The sequence below is a fragment of the Hylobates moloch genome, unplaced genomic scaffold, assembly GCF_009828535.3.
Source record: "Hylobates moloch isolate HMO894 unplaced genomic scaffold, HMol_V3 SCAFFOLD_4, whole genome shotgun sequence".
NCBI classification, from domain to species: domain Eukaryota; kingdom Metazoa; phylum Chordata; class Mammalia; order Primates; family Hylobatidae; genus Hylobates; species Hylobates moloch.
Genome location: NW_026652279.1, coordinates 27710533 through 27733603, shown reverse-complemented (window position 1 = coordinate 27733603; position 23071 = coordinate 27710533). Strand labels below are relative to the sequence as shown.

General features: G+C 47.3%; 1 protein-coding gene across 12 annotated transcripts in view; it reads left to right on the top strand.

The window, feature by feature from the left end:
- ATP2B2 (ATPase plasma membrane Ca2+ transporting 2) overlaps positions 1 to 23071 on the top strand; it is a 390019-nt gene that overhangs the window by 62029 nt on the left and 304919 nt on the right. For 2 of the 12 annotated variants that reach the window (XM_032149704.3, XM_058437259.1), the window contains exon 1: positions 21495 to 21577. The exons of the other annotated variants lie outside the window; for them this stretch is intronic. The gene's annotated coding sequence lies outside the window, so the exon portion shown is untranslated. Of the gene's footprint in view, positions 1 to 21494; positions 21578 to 23071 lie in introns of those variants that run through there. 12 annotated transcript variants of the gene reach the window in all.

Below are 23071 nucleotides of genomic sequence, written 5' to 3'. Positions count from 1 at the left end.
GAACATATGTGTATCTATATTTGTTTGAGTCCCTGTTTTCAATTCTTTTTGGCATATACCTAGCAGTGGAATTGCTGAGTCAGATGGTGATTCTATGTTTAACATTTTAAGGAACTGCCAAATTGTTTTCCTTAGCAGCTACCATTTTCTATTCCCACCAACAATGTACAAGGGTTCCAATTTCTCCACACCCTTGCCAAAACTTTTCTCCTTAACTTATTATAGCCACTCTAGTGGCTGTGATCTCATCGTGGTTTTGATTTGCATGTTCCTGATGGTGAAGTTGTTGAGTATATTTTCATGTGTTTGCTGGTTATTTGTATATCTTCTTTGGGGAAATGTGTATTCAAGCCCTTTGCCCATTTTTAAATTGGGTTGTTTGCCTTTTTATTGTTGAGTCGTATTAGTTTTTTCTATATTCTGGATACTAGACTCTTATCAGATCAATGATCTGCAAGCCTGTTCTCTCATTCTGCAGGTTGTCTTTTCACTTTCTTGATAATGTCCTTTCATGAATGAAAGTGCTTTATTTTAATGAAGTCCAATATATCTATTTCCTTTTTGTTGCTTTTGCTTTGGGTGTCTGACGTATACTTTGATCTAATCTGATGCCCTTATTTTGTCAACTTTGTCAATTGACCCATTTTTTTTCCTCCAGCACAGGATCCAGTCTAGGATCAGATACTGCATTTGGTTGTCATATCTTTTAAGCCTTCTTTAATTTGGAACATTTGCCCAGCCTTTGTCTTTTATGACATTGAAATTTTTTGAAGAATATAATCCCTGTACTTTTTAATAGAATGTTCCTCATTTGGGGTTTGTCTGTTTCCTCTTGATTAACTTCCAGTTATGCGTTCTCAGCTGGAATGCCACCTCGGTGGTGCTGTCTTTCCCAGGCATGTGATGCCATGTGCCCCACAATGGAGATGGGAATTTTGACCATCCGGACAAGGTGTCACTTAATTTCTCCACTGCATCATTATTATTTTCTCCCCAATCTGTGAGGAGACGCTTGAAGACTAGACAAATAATGCTGCTTCTCCACAAAGTTTCCCCCAGACTTGGCCTCCATTGATTATTCTTGCTTGATCCATCTTTACTATGATTGCTGATTTTGCAACTCCAGCATTCCACATTTATCAAACAGGCCTCGGCATGCTACTTCAAGCAAGAGCTCTCCGTTCTCTCCCATGGATCCACAGAAGCATCCACTCTTCTATGTGAACTCATGAATTCCTGGTTTTGTTCCCCAAAGACTTATAGTTAATTACTGTATTAATTATTTTGGTGCTCACATCATCCCAGATTTGGCCACTGGGAGTCCTTACAAGCTGACGTTTGCATCCTTGTGACATGCCTCATCTTTGCCTTGCTGTTGTTGTTGTTGTTGTTGTGTGAGTGCGTGTTTAAGCATCTCCTTGACTTTCTGGCATAACAAGATGTTCCTGGCTCATCCTGAACCTGGCCTGTCCCAGCCCTGCTGTCAACCATGTCTCCCAGGATCTCTGATTCCTGTTAGAGGAAAATGATTAATTAGAGACCAAGACCTGGGCACCAGGCGAGCACACCCCTTTGGTAGACTTCCTCAGTGTATGGGGAGGAGGCAGGGGGTGCTGAGCTCAGGGCTGGGGGGCCACAGCTGCTTCCCTACCCTATTGTGGGGCTTAGGAATCCTCTGTGGTCACACATATGAAACATCCAGCCCACCATGGCAGGGACCCAAAGCGGATTAGCCACAGGCATTGTTTCATGCGGCACCTTTTTTTTAGCTAAATTTCGATGCATACCTGTGATTATTTCCAGGTGAATGGGTCATGAAAAATCATGTGTTTTTTAAACATAGAAATGGATTATTTTGATGATATGTGAGCACAGAGCTCTGCTGGGTTTTACACAGGCCAGACATTGTGTGTATGTGTGTGGGTGTACATGTACATAGTGTCTTTTTTGTTCTATAGGTTGAGATTGTAAAGTTATCTGGTTGCTGCTCTGTTTCTTCCAAGAGGCTACAGGCTCCTGAGGCCAGTGACTGTGCCTGCTTTATTCATCACCCAGCACCCAATACAGTGCCTAGCCCCTAGCTGGGACTCTGTAAATGACTCTTGGGTCAACACTAATGGCTAAGTATACCTCCCCTAATATGATGCACTTGCAACACGCCAGGTACTGTTCAAAGTGCTTTACATGAATAGACTGTTCTAATCCTCGAAACCCTGCTTTCATCATCCCTATTTTATAGATGAGGAAATTGAGGCTTAGGGAAGTTGAGTACTTTGCCCAAGTTTATACAACCAGAAAGTGACAGAGCCAAATTCACTCCTAAGCAGTCTTGCTCCAGAGTCCATGCTCTTAACTACAACAGTATAGTAAGGGATGGGTGGAGGGGTGGATGAGGGATGGAAGGATGAATGGGTGGAGGGGTGGATGATGGATGAATGGGTGGATGGGTGGATGAGTGGATGAGTGGGTGGGTGGATGGGTGGATGGGTGAGTGAGTGAATGGGTTTATGTATGTATGAATGGTTGGATGGGTAGATGATGGATGGATGGGTGAATGGATGGATGGGTGGGTAGGTAAATGAGTGGGTAGGTGGATGGTTGGATGAATAGATGGGCAGATGAGTCAACCAGACACGGTGGCTCATCTGTTTCTCTCCTACTCTTTTAGACTTCACTTCTCCCTGGGAACATCTCCATGCCCTCCTTTCCCAGTCCCTCAGAACTCCTTCCTTTCACAGCACATCTCCCTCCCAGAGATGTACCCTCAGCTGCATCCGAGTTAGAGCTGAGCAACCAGAAAGAGAATAATCTCCATTCTTGTTTTGGACCAGACATTGCCAACTGGCATCTTAAAGGCGAGATCTGGCCCCTGGGTGTATTCTGTTTGACCAAAAGCAAATGAAAACAACGGTAACAACTAGAAAAATATTTAGTATTTAAAAATCAGAGAGTTGAATTTTGATTTCCAGCTTCTTTTTTAACAATTGGAAAATTTAGCGACTTGGGCCCTCATATACTGGGCCACCCTTGGCTAGAGCTGAGGGTCAGCTGTCCATGTGAGATGAGACTTGAGACTCTCCATTTGCAGCAGTCCCCATTCAGCCCTGTCACTTGTCATCTACTTGTCTCCTGGATACCCTGAGTTTGCAATCCCCAGTCTAGACACTACCCCTCTAGTCAGCTGGTCCCAGGTGGGATTAGTTTTCTTGGCTACAGCATCCCACCTTAGGCTCTTCTGAGCAAATAGTTGTCTACAAAAGCTGTGCTGCCCCATCTTCTACCTGCACCCCTGCTGTAATGGAAATCCTGTTCCATTTCTGGTCCTCTGTGTGTTTCCTTCCAGTTCAATTGAGGTCCCAAAGTTGTTAGTTTCCCTGAGTTCAATTACTAGTCATCCTGAGTGTACCCCAATCCTCCCTGCCTTGGGTAACAACACCCCCACTGTTGGTCAGGAATCCATTCACATTGTCCTCCACATTACTGATGGCCATGTTGAAGGGGCTCTGAGGACAGAGCCATGTGGCATGCTATCAGAGACGCCCCTCTGGGATAACACTTCCAATTCATTTGATCATCCAACCACTCTGAATCCCTCTGTACTATGATCTGGCCTTCCTTTCTACAACATTTCCTCCAAAACATCAGGAGAGACCTTGAATGTTCAAACACCATGCCCCTGTGTTACTCTTGTCTGTCTGGAGAGCCCTAGGAAAGCAGGCAGGAGGCAGCAATGGGGAGTGGGGTGGCGGAATGGGAGCTGGGGTGAGGACATCACAGCCTTCCCCATACTCTTTCCTTATTACAAGGGCCCTCCTCCTCCAGAAGCCTTCTGGGAATCCCAGTGAAGGTAACTGCCTTCTCCCTGAAGCCTCTGCCCTCTCCTGCCTTTTGGCCTCCCCCAGGTCTCAGATTCCTGAGATCACGTCACAATGCCTACACTTCTCCAGGATGTCATTCATCTCAGTGGCCACAAAATGACAAGCCCCCTAGAGAAACCAAGAGTTCCCAAGCCAGTGCCTTCCCCTTGTTGCCTCCAGTGCCCCATCTGCAGTATTTGCAGCCTGAAAATGATTCTCCTTGACAGAGAAGGCAGAGGCCAATTTAGAGAGGTGCTGTGCTATCTTCACCTTCGTTTGGACCACTTGTGTCTGTCTGTCCCCTGGAAACCCCTGTCCTTTCTGCCCTGACCTCTGATGTAGTTCCCCAATCATTCCCTACCTTCAGAGCAAGTCCGGTAGGGTGAAAGAGCACCTTAGATAGACATCAGTTCAAATCCTGCTTCCTTGCCCTATGGATGAGTAGCTCAGCCTCTCAGACCTCAGTCTCCTCGTCAGTACAAGGGGAATAACAACATTGCCCAGTGCTGGCTGATTCCCATTCACCACTGCACTGGGGTGGCCAACCATTCTAATTTGCCTGAGCCTAAAAGGTCTCCTGGGAAAAGTCTAGACTTTCAGTGCAAAAACACCAATAGTCCCCAAGAAAGCCTGGATGTGCGGCACCCTCTGTCCCTACTCAGAGCCATTCTCCCCTCTTCACCTTGCTCTGTGCCCAGGGAGGCTGATCTCTAGGGACTGCACCCCTGAGCACTTCTGTCCTCCAGCCTTAGCTCGAGTTTAAGCAATGGGAGGCATCAGCTGGAGACTAGAAGGTGGCAGGAGAGAGAAAGGTCAGGCATTTCTTCCTCACCCTCTTTCTGATTTGAGGCCTCTGCCATGGTTCCAGCAGTCACTGGCCTCCACCGACACTCTTTCTCCTCCTTGTCCTTTCAGGCCTAAGTGTGGCAACAACTCCCCACCCAGTCGCTAGTCTCTGGGTGCCTTGATATCTGCTAGGGTCTGAATGTTTGTGACCCCTCAAAATTCCCATGTTGAAGTCCCATCCATCAAGGTTCTGGTATTAGGAGGTGGGGCCTTGGGGAGGTGATTAGATCTTGAGGGAGAAACCCTCCTGATGGGGATAGGTGATTATATAAAAGAGACTCCAGAGAACCAGCCAGTCTCTCCCACCATTTGAGGATACAGTGAGAAGGCACTGTCTGAGGCCCTCTCCAGACTCCAAATCTGCTGGCACCTTGACCTTGGACTTCTCAGCCTCAAGAACTGTGAGAAATACATTTCTATTGCCTATAAGCTACCCACTTAATTGTATTTTGTTATAGTAGCCAGAATGAACAATATTCTTCCCATAACCCTGTGCCTGCATTAAAGTCCCTCATTGGAGCCATCTGGAGTGAATTCTGCTGGGCTTTTGGTGACTTTTCATTTTCTTAATAGTGTCTTTCCAAGAGCAGAAGTTTTAAATTTTGATGAAGCCCAATTTATATATTTGTTCTTTTATGGATGGTGCTTTTGGTGATGCACATAACAAATATTTGCCCAACTTTGCCTAAAGTTGCAAACATTTACCCCAATAGTTCTGTCCCTTGTTCTATCAATTATTGAGGGAGAGGTATTGAAATCTCCAACTATGATTGTGAATTTCTCTATTTCTCTTGTATTTCCATCAATATTTGCATCATGCATTTTAAGCTCCCTTATTAGATGCTTAATCATTTAAGATTGCTATCTCCACTTTATGAATGGACTTCCTTAGCATTATGAAATTACCTTCTTTATCCCTGCTAATATTCTTTGCTCTGAAATCTACTTTGATATAAATATAGCCACTTCAGCTTTTGATTGTTAGCATAGCATATCTTTTTCCATCATTTTACTTTCAACTTATTTGTGTCTTTATATTTGAAACACATTTCTTATAGACAACGTAGAGCTGTACTTTGCTTTTTAATCCAATCTGACAATCTCTGCCTTTTAATTGGGGAGTTTAGACTACTTATATTTATTGGGATCATAGATATGGTTAGCTTTAAATCTATCATCTTTCATCTTGCTATCTGTCTCATGTGTTTTTGTGCACTTTTTCCCTATTTCCTGTTGTCTTTGGGATTAATTGGATATCTTTATATTATTTTATTTTCTTTGTTAGCTTATTATCTCTAATTCTGTATTTTGTTATTTTAGTGGTTTTTTTTAACTTATCACAGTCTACCTTCAAGTGATATTATACCGCTTCACATGCAGTATGCCTTACAAAAGTATACTTCGATTTTTCCTCCTCAACCTTTATGCTATTATTGTCATACATTTGACTTTTGCATGTATTTTAAACACCATACTTCTTTGTTGTCATTTTTGTGTAGGCAGCATTATCTTTTTTAACATTTTAAGTGTTTTTAAAATCCTATATATTTGCCTATGTAGTTGCTAAATGCTCTTCCTTTCTTATGAGGAGCTATATTTCCATCTGTTATTTTCCTTTTGTCTGAAAGACTTGATTTAATGTTTCTTATAGTACAGTTCTGTTGGTGATGAATTCTTTCAGCTTTTTATGTCTAAAAATGTTTTTATTTTACCTTGATTTTAAGAGATATTTTCACTGGTATGTACACAGTGTGCTTCTTCTTTCTTTTCATCTAAAGATGTTGCCCCACTGTCTTCTCACTTGCATTGCTTCCAGTGAAAAAATCTGTCATAATTATCTTTGTTCTTCTGTTACAATGCATTTTTTTTTCTGGCTGCTTCTAAGATTTTCTCTTTCCCACTTGTTTTCTGCAATTTGATTTTGATGTGCCTTGGTGTTGCTTTCTTCATGTTTCTTGTGCTTGGGGTTCTTTGAGCTTCCTAGGCCTGTGTGTTTATAGTTCTTATCAAATTTGGAAAATTTTCAGCCATTATTTCTCAAATGTTTGTTTCTGCACTGCCTCTCCTTTCTCTTCTCCTCTGAGGACTCCAGTTGCATATGTGGTTGGCCACATAAAGCTGCCCCACAGCTCACTGATACTCTTTTCAGTTTATTATTCTCTCTTCTCTCTGCGTTTCATTTCAGGTAGTTTCTATTGCTATCTTCAAGTTCACTAATCTTTCCTTCTGCAGTGTCTAATCTGCTATTGAGCCCATCCAGTGTCTTTTTCATTTCACACATCATAGTTTTCATCTCTAGAAGGTTGACTTGTGGTTTTGTTATATCTTCTATGTCTTTACTTAACTTTTTGAACATATGGAATATAGTTATAATAACTGTTACAATGCCCTGGTCTGCTAATTCTAACATTTGATTCAGTTCTGAGTCTGTTTTTATTGATTCATTTATCTTTTCACTTTGATTGTAATTTCCTGATTCTTTGTATACCTGGTAAGTTTTTATTGGATACCAGACACTGTGAATTTTACCTTGTCGGGTACTAGATATTTTTGTAATCTTATTGATATTCTTGAGCTACATCTGGGACATAGTTAAGATACTTGGAGACAGTTTGATCCTATTGGGTCTTGTTTTTAATATTTGTTAGATAGGGACAGAGCAGTGCTAAGTCTAGGGTTAATTGTTCCCCACTGCTTGAGGCAAGACCCTTCTGAATACTCAACTCAACGTCCATGAATCTTGAGGTGTCCCAGTCTGGCTAATGGCAACAGGCACTATTTCCAGCCCTGTCTGACTGCCAGGCCTTGCTCCCACTAATTATTTCCAGTGGTTCCTTCCCTGGACTTGGGTAGGTTTCTCACACACAGGCCCTGATTAGCACTTAGCTGAATACTCAAGAGGGATCCTCTGCGGGTCTCCAGGGTTCTCTCTGTAGCTCTCTGCAGCTCTCTCCTCTCTGATGCTCTGTTCTGGACTCTTAGCTCCATCTCCTCAACTCAGAGTCCACCGGGCTCCACCTGGGTCCCCCCCCCAACCTGAACCATTGCCTTGAAACCCTCTCAAGGCAGTGTTTGGGGCAGTCACTGACTTACCTCTTTTGTTTTTCATCTTTCCGTTATCATTGACCATTGTTGTCTGTTGTCCAGCATCATGCAAACAAACTGTTGTTTTGTATATTTTGCTCATTTTTTTCATTTTTTGCAGGTGAGAGGGCAAATCTGGTCTCTGTTGCTCCTTCTTGGCTGGAAACAGAAGTTTCCCAAGCAGTTTAAATCAGGGAAACAATGAAACAGTTTGACCGTTGGAACAATTCCTCTTTCTAGAAGTTCTTCCTAATCTCCCTGGGGTCTTAGACATCCAGCCCCCTTGGCCTGAGTGAGCCCAATCTCCTAGCCTCCTGCAGCCCAGGAAGGAGGTTTGAGTATGAAGCCAGCCTTTCAAGACAAGCCCTAAGAGGAGAGGCTATGCATCTCCTGGGAAATGACACAGCCTGCCCTACTGTCACCTTGCATTTCTGTCTGCAGGTCCCTAGCACTCTGAGGCAGGAGTGCTTGGGTGAGTGAAGCGGCATGTCATTATTGGCAAAAGCGGGGGAGTTGATGCTGGGAGAATGCTCATGGGCTGCAGGAAGAGACTGGCCTTTACATTGGAACAGCACATCATGTGCCAGTCTTATCCACATCTTGACCCCTGTGGGGTCGGCAGACAGAGACTTTTATCCACCTCTTAGAAGTTTAAGTGTTAAGAGGTCTCCAGGCTGCCAAATGGCAGAGTTTGTATCCCTGAGCACTTGTGCAGAATTTGGGGCCCTGGGCATCCATTTGGGTAGCTCCAGGGGGCCCTCTGCCTGGAGACTCATCCCTGAGAGGCTCAGCAGGAAGGCCTGGGAGTGACACTTGCAGCCGCCACTGCAGCCTCCCTTGCCAGCAGGAATCTCTTTGAGCTAAGGCCAGGGAGTGCTCTCTGAAATACCCACTGGGGGATCATTTGCTGACTCCAGCCCGGCCTGGTCAGTGCAAAGCTGGCAGGGATTGATGAGAATGACTGAGAGGGCACAATCCTGGTCAGGCAGGCACAGGGCTGTATGGAAGGAGGCCTGCAGATGCCGTGTCCTTGTCGCGTGCAAAATGCTACCTGGGAGGTGCTAGTGGAATTTTCCACCAAGGCCAAATTGTGGCAGATCATTCTAGGCAGCTGCTTCTGATTCTCGTCTGTCCCTGCCATCCAGAGGGCTCAGAACACTGGAGAGGGAGAGGGGAACAGGATGGGCTTTAGAGTCTCTGGCACATAAGCAGGATGGAGAAACTTCACCGCTGTAGGCACCTAAGAGCTGGAAAGTCATGTTGCCTGGTGTCCTCAGTCTGTCACTGGAGGAGGGAAGGGAAATGCAGGAGGCTTTTAGAGCTGTTTTCTGATTACTTGGGATGCAACATTCCTAACCACTGGAACTCTCAACCAGAGACTCCAAACTCGGGGCTTCAGGCAAATCCCGTGACTATGCTGAATTTTATGGGTTTTAAACTGGAATTAGTTGCCAACATCCCCAAATTGAGAGATGCCATGGAAGTACCTGGATTTCCAACTTCTCTTGAAAATTGGAAGCTCAGGCAACCTTGAGCTGAGTAGTGACACTCTCCACATCCTCGCAGTACCCCCTGCTCCGTATTGTCTCCCACAGAGAGGCCAGTGATACCATCCCGATTCCCAGGGACATGTATCTCGGGGTCCTGCAAGTGTTGGAAGGCCCTTTCTTCTATTATGTAGGACCAACCAATCCCATACGCTGTTGGGTCTCCCTGACACACCCACCCCAAACCTCTGATCCTCTGAACAAAAGCCCTGGTTCCACATAACAGGTCTTCCCCACCAAACCTGCCCCTCAAGAAAGTTCCCTGAAGCTCATAGTTAGGAATAGTGGAGATTTGTATTTTGGCAGAGGGCACGCATGCTAATGGTGGAGTTCTGGCTGCCAGGACGCCCACAGGGGAGCTACTTTAGGGGAGTAAAGGTCCTTCCTGGTGACTTGTCCTGGGGTCAAGGTTCAGAAGGCATTCATGCACTCTTCTGTGGAGAAGACAGGTCACCCTGCTGGAGGCAGGGGACTGACTCAAATGACTTGTACTGCGCTTTCTCAGCCCTCAAAGCCTATGACTGGAGGCTTTCAAAGATGTGGTTTATATTTTCTGTATGTCACAGTGACCCCAAAATTGTGTTTCCTCAAGGCCATAGAGAAGAGCCTGGGGCTCTTTTTGGAATCAGGGAGATGTTCAGTTGGCTGAGGTCAGGGACTGGCTTGGGGCATCTGTGAGAGGCCATGGAAGCTATGTTTTCTTAGCGAGGAAGTTGTTTGGGCCACCCCTGGGGATATCTCCAAGGCTGAATTGGACATGGCTCCAGTGGGGTCACCTTGGGATATGGTGCTATGGCAGATATTGGAACCATGGAAACCAGGGTCTCACCGTGCAGCTGCCACCAATTGACAGTGAGATGGCTGTAAACAAGTCATGTAGCCTCAGATGCCTTATGCATCACTTAGGAGCACTTTGCCTGTAAATAACAGAACATGTGATTGAAAGTAATGAAGTACCTGGTAGTGGGAAGTTCCCGGGTTGATTCAGAAAGGAACTCAGGTGCCATCTCATTGTGCCAGCCTCATGGTTGCGAAATGGCTGCCATGGGTTCAAGCCTCACCTCCTCACAGGGAAGCATCCAAAGTTAGGCAGAAAGGTGGCAAGGAAGAAGGGTTCTCCTTGTGCGTCTCTCTCTCTTGATCGGGTTGGGGGGTGGGGCATTCTTACCTGGGATCCTTTGAGCGGAAGTCTTAAAGGCTAAAATGGGTCAGATGGCCACCCTTAGCTGGGAAGGAATCTAGGAAAGTGAGTATCAGGCATTTCTTGTCTCTGTTATATCATGGCAGCATGGAAAATGGGGAGGAGAATAACTGTTGGGGGGACAGCCAATAGAGGCTGCCCTGCCTCATCTATAGAATGGAAACTGGACTGAGGATCTTGTGCCCAAGGGTGCAGGCTTACCTAAGCTTTGTTGCTCAGAGCTATTATTTCAGAAAGTGCTGGAATATTAAAAGTTAAATTAGTCTACCTCCCCTGGCAGGTTTTCAGTTTTTCTTGCATACTGGTTGCCCTTGTGAAGGGCCTAGTGCTTTAATATCATGGCCTTCCTTCATTAAAATTTCTATCCCCATGTATTACCATCAGAGAAGAAGGCATTTGATGTGAAGAAATTCATACTAAAGTCTTAGTGACTAATAGATGCCCTTCTTGGTCCCCGTTGATTAATAAATGAAGGCTTGTTAACTTAAAAAAATGAAACATTATTAATAGGTCTCCAGCAGAGTGAGACTTTTAAGAGAAACAGATTGTTTCCGGGAAGGAGCGGCAAATCCAGGATGGAGGGCATCCTATCTGCTGTTATTGCATCAGTGGGTGGCAACCCTGGTAAGGAAACCTTTTGGAAGTGGAGGCGGGGTGGGAGAAATAGCATTCATGGAAGCACTCATATGTGTTAACTCATTTAACCCCCACAGCGATTCTATAAGACAGCCATTCGAATTCTCATTTTTTTGATGAAGGGAGAAAAACTCAGAGAGGTTAAGTCACTCATCCAAGGTCACACAGTGGGGAGGTGGAAGAGCAAGGATTCCACTCCCAGGCCCATATGGCTCAGGGCCCCTGTTCCCAGCCAGCCCCTGCATATCCTTGCTTTTTATCAGCTTCATGTTGTGGGAGCCCTGGCTCAGCCAGGCTGTCTGAGGGCCTGGCCAGAAGTCACACAGAGACGTGGCCCCCCTCCATTTGAGTGTCCTCAGATGCCCTTATGGCAGGGCTGTGCCCTCCAGCCAGTCAGGGCAAGAGGAGGAGAGCAGGACAGCCACCAGGGGAGCAGGGATGAGCAGCAGGGCTACTGGGCCTCACTATTCCTGGGCTGTCACCACAAAGAGGCCTAGTAACATTGCGGGGACAGAGCCAGGACTTGCTTAGTGGCCGACCCTGTGCAGGGCTGTGTCCCCAGAGCCACCTGCAGAGGACCTGGCAGAGCCGGCTCATCCTCTTTAGATGCTAACAGAAAGACCAGGGCAAGGGAAAGGACCCACCCATGCCCAGTGTCCCTTTGTGGCAAGGGCAGAGCTCAATGCCAGGCCCTGCCAACTCCTCATCCAGCGTTTATTCCAGCTTGCCACAGTCATTTACTTTGTCTCAGAGTGTTTCATCAGAAATTTATGACGCACCTACTGTGTGCCAGGCCCTGAGGTAACAAGGCTGAGTATGGTAAGATCCTTGCCTTCAATGAACCTTAGAACAAAGACAGATACAGTGTAGGGACATTCCTGAAAACAGTAAATGTAACACGTAAAGGCCCCACAGAGGATACTGGCCTGCCCCGGGGTGGCAAACTCAAATGTCCCCAGGGCCATGCTGATGTCATGCTGTGTGAAAACAAGGAGATGAGCAGTTGGGAGTGGTGGAGACTGTGGCCTCTCTATGGCAGTAGTCACACCCGGCACCAGACAGTTGTTAATCTTGTGGGGAGTATGAGATCCAGGAACCTGGTAAGTCCAGAAATCTGCACTTTTATATGTCATTTTCCTAGTATTTAAAACTCTCTCCAAGCCCACCACAAAAAACCATCTGCAGGCTGGATTCAGCCCATGGCTCCTGCCCCACTGCTCCTCAGGCACAGAGAAGGGAAGAAAATTTTTTCTAAAGTCACACAGCAATAGCAGTCAAGCCAAGCCTAGAACCTGAGGGTCCCAGTCCAGGCTGAGGACCTCATGGGACCTGCTTCACATTAAGTTCAAAGCCCATTCTCTCTTCTGGATGTGCAACAATAGTTCATCTTTAGTAGCAACTCACTTTGGGTAAAGATAGCCCTCCTGAAACCTCTTTTAAAAGAAACAAAACTGGGAAATTAGCAGCAAGCCATGTTAAATCTTCTGGCACTTTACAAACACTGCTCTGATTTTAATCCTGATGCTATATTTGATATGGAAACATTTCTGATTTTTCTTTCTTAGCATGTAGGGGACCCTGGCCTCCTTTCTAAGGGAGGAAGAGCCCACTGTATGGAACCCAAGGCTGTCTTCCAGGCTGCCAGGACCTGTGCAGGGCCAGCCTGTGAGTGGGAGTGAGGGCCACTTTATATGGTCTGTCCCACCATGTCCACAGCAGCCCCCTTGCAAAGATCTCCCTTCCCAAAGCCTGGACCTCAAGGAGCTTGAATGCCACTGATTAGAGGGGTGGCAGCTTGATTAATAGCACAGGCTGAATGAGCTCAATTGGAGGCCTTGCTCTGCCACTTGCCAACTGTGTGAACTTGGGCAAGTCATGTCACCTCACTGAGCCTCAGTATTCCTCATCTGTAAAATGGGTTAATAATGTTTATCCTAAAGGAAAGTTAGACCTATCACTTGGCTATTAATAGTAATGTTAATTGCAACAAATCAACATGTAGTTCAGCCACATTAGGATATAAAAAGTGTTGAGCAACAACAAATTCTGCAAATGTTTTTTTCTTCTGATTTATGCCTAGGTATTTAAGTAGCATTTTACTAAGTGCCAGATCCTGTACTAAACACTTTACAAATACTGACTCATTTAACCCTTGTGACCACCCTCCCAGGTAGATGCTACTTTATGGATTTACAGATAAAGCAATTGAAACACATAGAGTAAGTAACTTGCTCCAGGACATGTAGCTGGGCTGCAAACCAAGTTGTGTGTCTCGGGGTCTGTGCTCATAACTACTCCCTTCTAATCTGAAACACATTTTCCAATTTGGAATTGATCCACCAAAAGAAGAAATCATTCTTTCTCTACCCGAGGAAGTAGTTGAAAGACTGTGCCATTGGGAAACCAAAGACACGGGTTCAAATCACAACCCTGCCTCCCGCTGGCTGTATGCCCACCTCCCCTCCCCCCACAAACTTAGCCTTGCTTTCCTCATTGCCAAATTGGGCTAATAGCACTACCTACCTCTCAATTTGGAGAAACGAGGAGTCAACCACTGGGTGTGAAAGTGCTTTATAAAGCTTTAAGTGTAGTATAAATGCAGAGTATTAATAACAATAACTTCCCCTGAGCCATTTTACAGATGAGGAAACTGGGGCTCTGGAAAATTAAATATGCAGGATCATAAAGCTGTGTTACCCAATAGCAAAGACATGGAATCAACCTAAATGCCCATCAGTGGTAGACTGGATAAAGAAAATGTTGTACATATACACCATGGAATATTATGAAGCCATAAAAAAGAACAAGATCATGTCCTTTGCAGGGACATGGATGGAGCTGGAAGCCATTATACTCAGCAAACTAACACAGGAATAGAAAATGAAATACCGCATGTGCATGTTCTCACTTATAAATGGGAGCTAAATGATGAGAACACATGGACCTGTAGAGGGGAACAACAGACACTGGGACCTCTTGGTGGGTGGACAGTGGGAAGAGGGAGAGGATCAGGAAAAATAACTAATTGGTACTAGGCTTAATACTTAAGTGATGAAATAATCTGTACAACAAACCCCCATGACACAAGTCTACCTATGTAACAAATATCCGCATGTACTCCTGAAATTAAAAGTTAAAAATAAAAAACTTTAAAATGAAGCTGTGTTACCACTCAAAGGTGTCCAGTGTTTAAGTGTTGCCTGCTGCTGTCTGTGAGGATGGGGGAGACTCAGCCGAACAAGCAGGCGAAGAGCAGCGCCCCACACTCCCAGCCGTGGACGGGCAGCGAGAGGTCAGTCTGTCCCCGAGGATAAGGGGTTTGTCCTGGTGGCCTCTCCACTGGCTTTGCCCCGTCTTTGTCACAGATTTGGGTGTGTTTACAATCAGACACTAAGAGGCTCAGCCCTTCCACACGCACAGCATCGATACCCATGTGGGTTGTAAGAGGATTTCTGCTTTTGCATTGCTTGGCAATATTTTGTTTAAATGAATTTATGCCAGGGATTAATATAGTTTGTGAGCTGAACTGCTTACTTGGCAGGAAGTGGGAAATAAAGAGGGCTTGAAGAGATTTGGTGTGAAAACAGCTTTTAGAATGAGAGCATGCAGGTGAAGCTTAGGCAGTGGAGCTGGACTCTGGAGGAAGCATCTCTGGGTTTCATCCCTGCTCGGCCACTTCCCAACTGTGGGACCCTCCACCTGCAACCAAACCTCTATGCCTCTGCCTCTGAAAAACAACAGCCCCTACCCACAGGGCAGGTGAGGATCAGCTGAGATGATGCCTGTGGTCTCCCAAGCACCGGAGAGGCATGTGGCACATGGAAGGCCCTAGGGGGAAATGTGCCACATCAACAAATGAATGATCAACACATCCTCCTTCTTTGTGGAGTCCGTATGGGCGAGTTTGCCTCTTCTTTAAAATGTATATACCCAGATAACGTGTATACCCAGATCAATACTCACAGTGCTTTTGCAGTGATTTGTAGGCGTGTGCAGAGCGGTGGAAAATGGGAGTTGCCCGCAGAGCGTTCCCAGCAGAGGTCAAGCCAGGTGACGCTCTGCCTTCCTGCTTCAAGCTCATCCCATAAGCAGGGGTGCCTTCTGCAGTCTGTGTGGTACCGCATATTTCCCCCTCTGTGTGCTTTCTGTCGGTGGTTTTGCTGTTTGAAATGGCCCCGAAGCGTGGTGCTGCCATGCTGTTTTGTGTTCCTCAGCCAAGAAGGCTGGGCTGTGCCCTACGGAGAAAACGGTGTGTTAGGCAGCTTCATCCAGGCGTGAGTTACGGTACTGTTGGCCGGAAGCCCAACGTTAATGAGTCAACGATAGGTATTAAATAAGGTATCTTTAAACAAACAAACAAAAAAATACTTAAAACAAGGTTATATATTGATCAGTTGGTGAAAATGTTGTGACCAGAGGTTCCCAGGAACCTGACCCTGTATTTCCTAGGAGCAAAGGTTCGGTACTTGCCAATTCAGCGCCCACAGTGACTTTATAGAGCAGAACTACCACAAATAACGAGCATCAATTGTATAACCACGGTCCCTACCATGGTGACCGCCTTTCTACTTCCAAAGGGATGCAGGAAAGAAGTTGGTTTTGGGTTCTCCCGCCGTGGCAGTTGCTGTGAGGAGCGACTATGATAAAGGCTGTGAAAGGACGTTGTAAACAGGGAAGTCCATGGGTCGGAATTGTGAATGCCATCACTTTCACTATTGCATGGACGCCCTACTACAGGGAAGTTGTCCTGCGCTGAGGCCTGCCTCAGGCTGTAGCGCTGTGGTTGAGCTTTAGGGCCTTAGGAGAGAGCCATGAAAGGAGGCAGAGGACGTCCTAGAGGGCTCCACAGGCACCTCTTCTCTGCACATTAGTCATTCGCCAGAGCTTGGAGGAGGGCTGCTGTTCATTCTGTGGCCACCACCTAGTCTAGCCACCCTTGCCTCTTGCGTGGACGGTGGCATGGCCACCTCACTGCTCTCAGCCTCCCTCTGGGAGTCCTGCATCCACTCTCTACCTGCAGCGGGCAGACTTCTCACCCTTCCACTGTACATCTGTTAATGGCTCCCCATTTTTCTCAGGAGAAAGGCCAAAGCCCTGCCCATGGGCCCTGGGTTGTCGGGCCTCTGCCACGTCTCCAGCTTTGTGTGAGGCCACGCAGGTCCTCGCCCCCTGCTCCAGCCACACTGGCTTCCCCACTGGTCCTGGAACGTGCCACACCCCTCCTGCAAAAGGCCTTTGCATTGCCCAGCCTCTCCCCTGCCCCCAAAACCTGTACCTGCTCCCCACCTGCATAGCTTCAGGTCTCAGCTTGAGTCACCTCCCTGATGACCCTGGCCCAGGATCATCACACAAAGTGGGCCCCATGATGTAGCCCCTCCTCCACTCCACTTTTTTTTCAGAACCTATCTCAGGTGGCATTTCCCACTTATTTGAGTGACCATTTGATAAATGGCCATCAGACTCTGAAGGCCACAAGGTCAGACACTGGGTCTGCCTTAGCTCACCACCACATTCCCAGAGCAGGGGTGAGGGCCCGGCACAGGGTAGGTGATCAATAAACATTTTGTAAGTAGGGAAATTTGTAATGAAGAAGCTCCAAGCTCTTCCCTTGCAGTTCACAGACTGGAAGGACAGTAAGCTAGCATCTATTACACCCAACCTTGCACAAGGATCCAGCGACGGGGAGAGGTCATTTTTCTCATATTTTGGAGGATGATGAGGCTCAAAGAAGCTGGGAGAACTGGCCCAGGGTCACACAGCTAAGAAGTAGCAGGAGCAGGATCTGAACCCAGGACTGGCTAACCCAGGAGCCTCTCCCTCCTGTCCCTGCCCTGTCCTCCCATCTTTGTTTGTCCAGGCCTCCATATTACAGTTTTATATATGAAGGGAGGCATCCCTTAGGGTACTGAGGCCTTGACCTCATGTCACCAGTCTTTCCAATACTCTCTCCTTTACATAAGCTGGTCGCAAAGGCAGAGCGAGATGGAGCCCAGGCTGATGCTGCCCCTGGGGACCACTTGCTTGTCTGGCTGGCTCTGCCACATCCCCTTGCAGGAAAGCACCCGCCTCTTGGAGAAGCTCAGTCAATCTGACAGATTCAGAACCTGCCGTCCACACTGCGGGGCATGGGGAAGCTTTGGCATCTGGCAGGCCTCAAAGGAGACACAGCACGCTGGGAGGGTGGGACTTAGTTGACTCACCCACTCTTGTTTTACACATGGGGAAATGGAGGCCCAGAGAAGGGAGACAACTCATCCAAGTCTGGGGAGTGAGTTTCAAGAGCAAAATGAGAAGCCCGGGCCCTGGACTCCCGGGCAGTGTCATTTATGTTTGCCTCAGTGTCTCACTGGTAAATGAAAAGAGTGTGTGTGTGTGTGTGTGTGTGTGTGTGTGTGTGTGTGTGCGTGTCTATCTGTCTGTCACTACCAGTCTATCAAGGTAACTGAAATATCACCATTAATTCTTTTCCTCATAGAGAAAGTTCTGCTAGTTCTCTAAAGGAACGAAAATAACCTTGGGTAGGTAATGGGACAGGGAGAATCCTAAGTCATCAGCCAAATTATTTATTCATTGACATCTCCATCCATCCATTTATTCACTCATCCTTTTCTCTCCCCATCTATATCTCCATCTATTCATTTATCAGCCTCTCCAACCACCAATTCATCCACCAACCCATCCATCCATCCATCCATCCATCCATCCATCCATCCATCCATCCATCCTCCATCCATCCATCCATCCATCCATCCATCCATCCATCCATCCATCCCCTTCTCTCTCCATCTGTATCTCCATATATCCACTTTTCTTTCTAGCCATCCATCCATCCATCTATCCTTTCACCAGGTTCTCACTAAGCACCAATTCTGTGACCGGCTCTGTGGGGTAGAGATGAAAAGGCTCACTCAGTTCCAGCCCCCGCAGAGCCCCCAGGACCCTGGCGGCAGCAGATCTATGAGCCCACATTTCCCCACCCTTGTGAGGATCACATCGAGAGAGACATTCACATCCTGGCCTCACAAAGAAGAGACGACGAAGTGGAAAAAGGCTGTAGTCCCCAACCCTGAGCTCTTTACCCTGCCTCAGTCCTTTATAATGAGGTGTGTGTGCTTGGGCAATGCCTATCTCTTCTGGGACTCAGTGTACCCATCTCTGCTGTGGGTAGGTTGGACTAGATGAGAGTTTCCCAAACTCCAGTTGTTTCTTTCCCTCCCTCCACACCTGGAGATCAGAACACCTGTACTAAAAAGTACTGAAAATCTTTATTCAAATGAGCTCACTTTTTTTCAACCAAAGTAAACTTATTTTAGAGTGAAACTTTATTGCTACCATAAATGGGAAAAAATGGTAACAGCTGTCATAAATAGAAAGTAACAATTTAAAAAAACTTTAGAAAAAGAAGGCAGACTGCTGATGCTATTAAATCCTGGGTGGATACTGCATCCTACCAGTGGAGGTCTGCTCTCCTTGTTTAAGAGAGAATTTAGCAAGCATCGGGGAGGTGTTAAACATACGATACGTGCACTAAACTCAGACTTTCTCCTTGGAGAGGTGTCCCAGAGTGTGCCTCCTGTCCTTAGGTGGCAATGGGAGGGGGTCCCTGCTGAAGGGTCCCTGAGTGCGGGGGCACCACTCCCGCCACAGAGGGGTAGCCCTGGCTCCAGCCTGGCCACTCTCCTCCAAGCCTTCTGAATGCACCCTGGGCCCGGCCCCTCTTGAAAACTCAATACCTCCCCCTCCTCCACAAACTGCCCAAGAAGCCAAAGGTCAGGAAGCCATGATCCGGATTCTGTAACTCAAACCGGGGAGTATCTGCGTCAAATCCTGGCCGAGTAGGAAACCAATATGGAAATCTGAAGCCATCCCAATCGGTAGCTCAGCGGGTGCCAGGGGCAGCCCATCACTCAGAGAAGGCCCTGACCCTTTCTTATCTCCCCTGCAGCTGCAAGACTCCTCCGTCTGGCTCCACCACCCCTCACCCTCTCACTCTTGACCCAGGCCCCCGAAGCCCATGACAGCATAGGGTCCCAAGGTGTGGCATTTTTGAATGTCCCTGGGGCACTATCAAGTATAATCAGGAAAAAAATAAAATGTGTCTCTTAGCTAGGCCAATGTCTTAAGTACCCACAGACTGTTCATTCCCTGGCAAGGCAGGTGGCCTCATGGAGCCAGAGACCTTGTGTGGCCAGAATACCACGTCCTCACCTCTGAGTTTCTGGGCCTGCTGAACCTCCTGCAGCAACACTGACATCAGTGGTATTATTTACTTGAAGAATTGTTCCATTTCGGATTCAGATTTCAGAAGGACATTTGAAATACCAAAGCTGCCGCCAGTCTGTTAAGGACACAGAAAGGCCCGCTTTCCCATCTGGCCTTGGCTCCAGCCTGGTGCCATGGTGGGGGTCGGGTATCTTTGCACCACCAAGCCCCCACCCCCACATCTGAACAGCCAAGCCAGAAAAGTCCAGAAAAGGGAAAACATTTAAAAAACACAACATTGGGCTTTGCCTTAGAAAGTGCTTTTCCTCTTTAGTTAATAGTTACAATCTCTTATACGGGTCTTACAACTCATTCATTCATGCATTCATTCATTCCACCAGGGCTGATGTTTGACAAGCAGGGTCAGGAAAGCCCTGTTAGTTATTTGTAGCTAGTGTCCCCCTTGGCACATGACAAGGTCATGCTGCTTGCTAAATACTTAAAGCCTCACCCCTGTGTTCAAAAACTTTGATTGAGCACACAGTGACATTTCAGGCTCTGAGATTGTCAACCCCTGGGACACACCAGTGTCCAGGCACAGTCCCTCCTTCAAGAGCATACGGCCACCACAGGCAGAGACACACGCACCAATGCAACACAGGGATTCTTGTGATGGAGACCCAGTCATAGCACCTGCCCTGAGAGCTGGAAGAGGCAGGGGGGGCCTCATATCTCAGCCAGAAATCAAGGAAAGACATTTTGGAAAAGTTACTGAGGGGGTGAAATTCCACATCTTAGACTTACTAAATCTCTGAATGACAGAGCAGGAAGGTACCTGAGAGATCTTTCAGGCCACCATTCCCCAAAGTATATTCTAAGGAATGCTAGTTTATTCCAAAAAAGGTTTCAAGGTCAAGTTAATATGGGAAATACTGGGTCAAACCAAACTAAGCTGGTTTCTATGTTGCAGGACTTATCAGAGCCTTAGTCATTGCCTTGTGAAATCTACAAGGGCGGTGGGAGCTACAGGAAGCTTCTTGAAAGACTAGTGCTCCCCAGCGCTCACTCTGAGTGACCCTAAGCTAGTCCAACCCTTTTTCCACAGACAAGGAAACTCGGACCCCAAGAGCGGCTGGTATTTGCCTAACATCTCACAGGGAGTAGAGGGTGGAGCTGGAATTAGAACCCAAGCCTTCTCCTTTGGAAGCAGGCTGTTTAGGGCATGCTGTTTGGGCCTTGGGTGCTACTGGCACATGAGAAGAATGAGGTTCACGTGGGCTGAAGCAATCCTGGGAGGCTTCCTGGAGGAGGCAGAACTTGTGGAAATCCTGGGGCTCCTGGAGCCAATGACTCATGACTTTAGTGACTGAACAGTGGTATCACGGAGAACCAGGTACACACTGGAACCTCATTGCCACCCAGTTTTCCCAGAGAGAACGTCAGGATGCAGGCAGGCCTTCCACCCAAGATTAGTCCCTGAACTTTCGAAGGATAAAAGTGCTCAGAGGTGTATTTTCAACTTCAATGAAGCCTCCTTGATTGCCACCCCCAAGTTAAAATGATCCCTTGCCTCCACCCCTGATTTCTCCCCTTCCCTTCTTCCTTTCGAGTTTTGTTTTTGGGCTGTGTGAGATCCTCACTAGTTTATAAACCATTTGAAAGTAGAATGGGTGATTTATTCTTCCTCGTTTTGTTGTTGATCAAGAACTCAGTCACCAGTCAGGCAGGGTGGCTCAGGCCTATATTCCCAGCACTTCAGGAGGCCAAGGCAGGAGTATTGCTTGAGCCAGGAGTTCGAGACCAATGTAGCAAGATCCCATATCCACAAAAAACATTTTTTAAAAATTAGCCAGGTGTGGTGGTATGTGCCTGTACTCCCAGCTACTCAGGAGGCTGAGGCAGGAGGATTGCTTGAGGCCAGGAATTTGAGGTTCCAGTGAGCTATGGTTGCACCACTGCACTCCAGCCTGGGCAGCAGAGAGAGCCCCTTCCTCAGGGGAAAAAAAAAAAAAAAAAGAACTGACCAAGGCCTGGCAGAGTGCTGAGTGTTTTCCACACATCCTTTCCTTTTACCTTCACCACAGCCCTCTGCAGGAGTTGTTTCTACCCTCATTTTATGGAAGAGAAAACTGAACCTCAGGAGGCTGAAGTGACTTGCTCAAGAACATGGGCCAGGAAGCTATGGAGCCGAGATTCAAGCCCAGGTGATGCTTTCCCTTTGCTGACTGACCTGTGAAATTAGGCCCACCTGAGTCATGGATCATCCCACGGGCATCCTGCTTTTCTGGGGCAGTGGCTTACCTGGGCCCTGATCCTGATTAAAGCCTCTGCAAGGCCCCCAGGCCATGCTCTGAGCTCAGCCCCATGTCAGCTGGTTGACTATAAGAGGATCCAGGGTGACAGGTGCAGTCACCTGCAATTTAGAAGGGCGAGAATCATAGATTCCAACAGCTGGGATGGCTTCAGCCTACCGCATCCACTGCCCGCTCTGCTTGGACTTGCCCCTGGCCTTCTGGGGTCCTAAGCTCAGTTACTCACATATCATTCCAGAACCATCTATGTTAGAAGTCAGGGGATTTTTCCAATTTCACTGATTACTTTCTATCCCAGGCCTTCACGTTTATTTATGGACAGAAATACCTGGATGCAGGGTTCATGGCTGCTGTCAACGCAGATGAAATTTTAACCGTGGTGACATCCAAGAACAATCCTCCTCACACTCCTGGTTTAGGCCAGGGGCTGGGGGCTCCTTTCTTCCGTAATTAAAAATTCACTAGTGAGGACAGATTGCTCATCAATCTTTCATCCCAACATTCCCCATTGGAGAAGATGGGGTCACTGCTGTTAAAGACAGGCCTGGCCGCCCACAGCCCTAGGATGACACTACAGTCTACAGGAGTTCAGGGCCTTGAGTAGGGAGCAGGTGGGCCCAGGGGAGCCCGGGGAGGCCCCTTAAGTGCGGCTGGAAGGTGCTGGGCGTGACAGGGGGCCAGTTTTCAGTTTTCTGCCTCATATGGGCATCAGGGAGACATCAGGAAGAGGCCCACAGCGGGTCAGCAGACGAATGCGTGAAGCAAAACAGTCAGAGGGTGTCTCAATGACCGTGCAGCTAGTGCTGCTCCAGATAAAGCTTAATGGGGGGCCGGGCGCGGTGGCTCACGCTTGTAATCCCAGCACTTTGGGAGGCCGAGGCGGGTGGATCACGAGGTCAGGAGATCGAGACCATGGTGAAACCCCGTCTCTACTAAAAATACAAAAAATTAGCCGGGCGTGGTGGCGGGCGCCTGTAGTCCCAGCTACTCGGAGAGGCTGAGGCAGGAGAATGGCGTGAACCCGGGAGGCGGAGCTTGCAGTGAGCCGAGATTGCGCCACTGCACTCTAGCCTGGGCGACAGAGCGAGACTCCGTCTCAAAAAAAAAAAAAAAAAAAAAAAAAAAGCTTAATGGGGTACTGCGTGTGAGGGCTTCTGCACAGGGCCAGCCCGGGAGCACAGCCTGGTCAGCGATGCTTGTTGTTCTTATCGTCGTGTTGACATGGTTGCTTCTGTGCTGTGTGTGCCAAGTAACTTCTCTGGGACTCAACTTCCTCATCTGTAATGTGGGAGTAATAACAGTGCCCGCCTCGTGGAGTTGGAGTGAGGAGTAAATGCTCAGGGGTTTTAGATTTTAGCTTTGTGCCTGCTCAAAGGAACCCCTCCA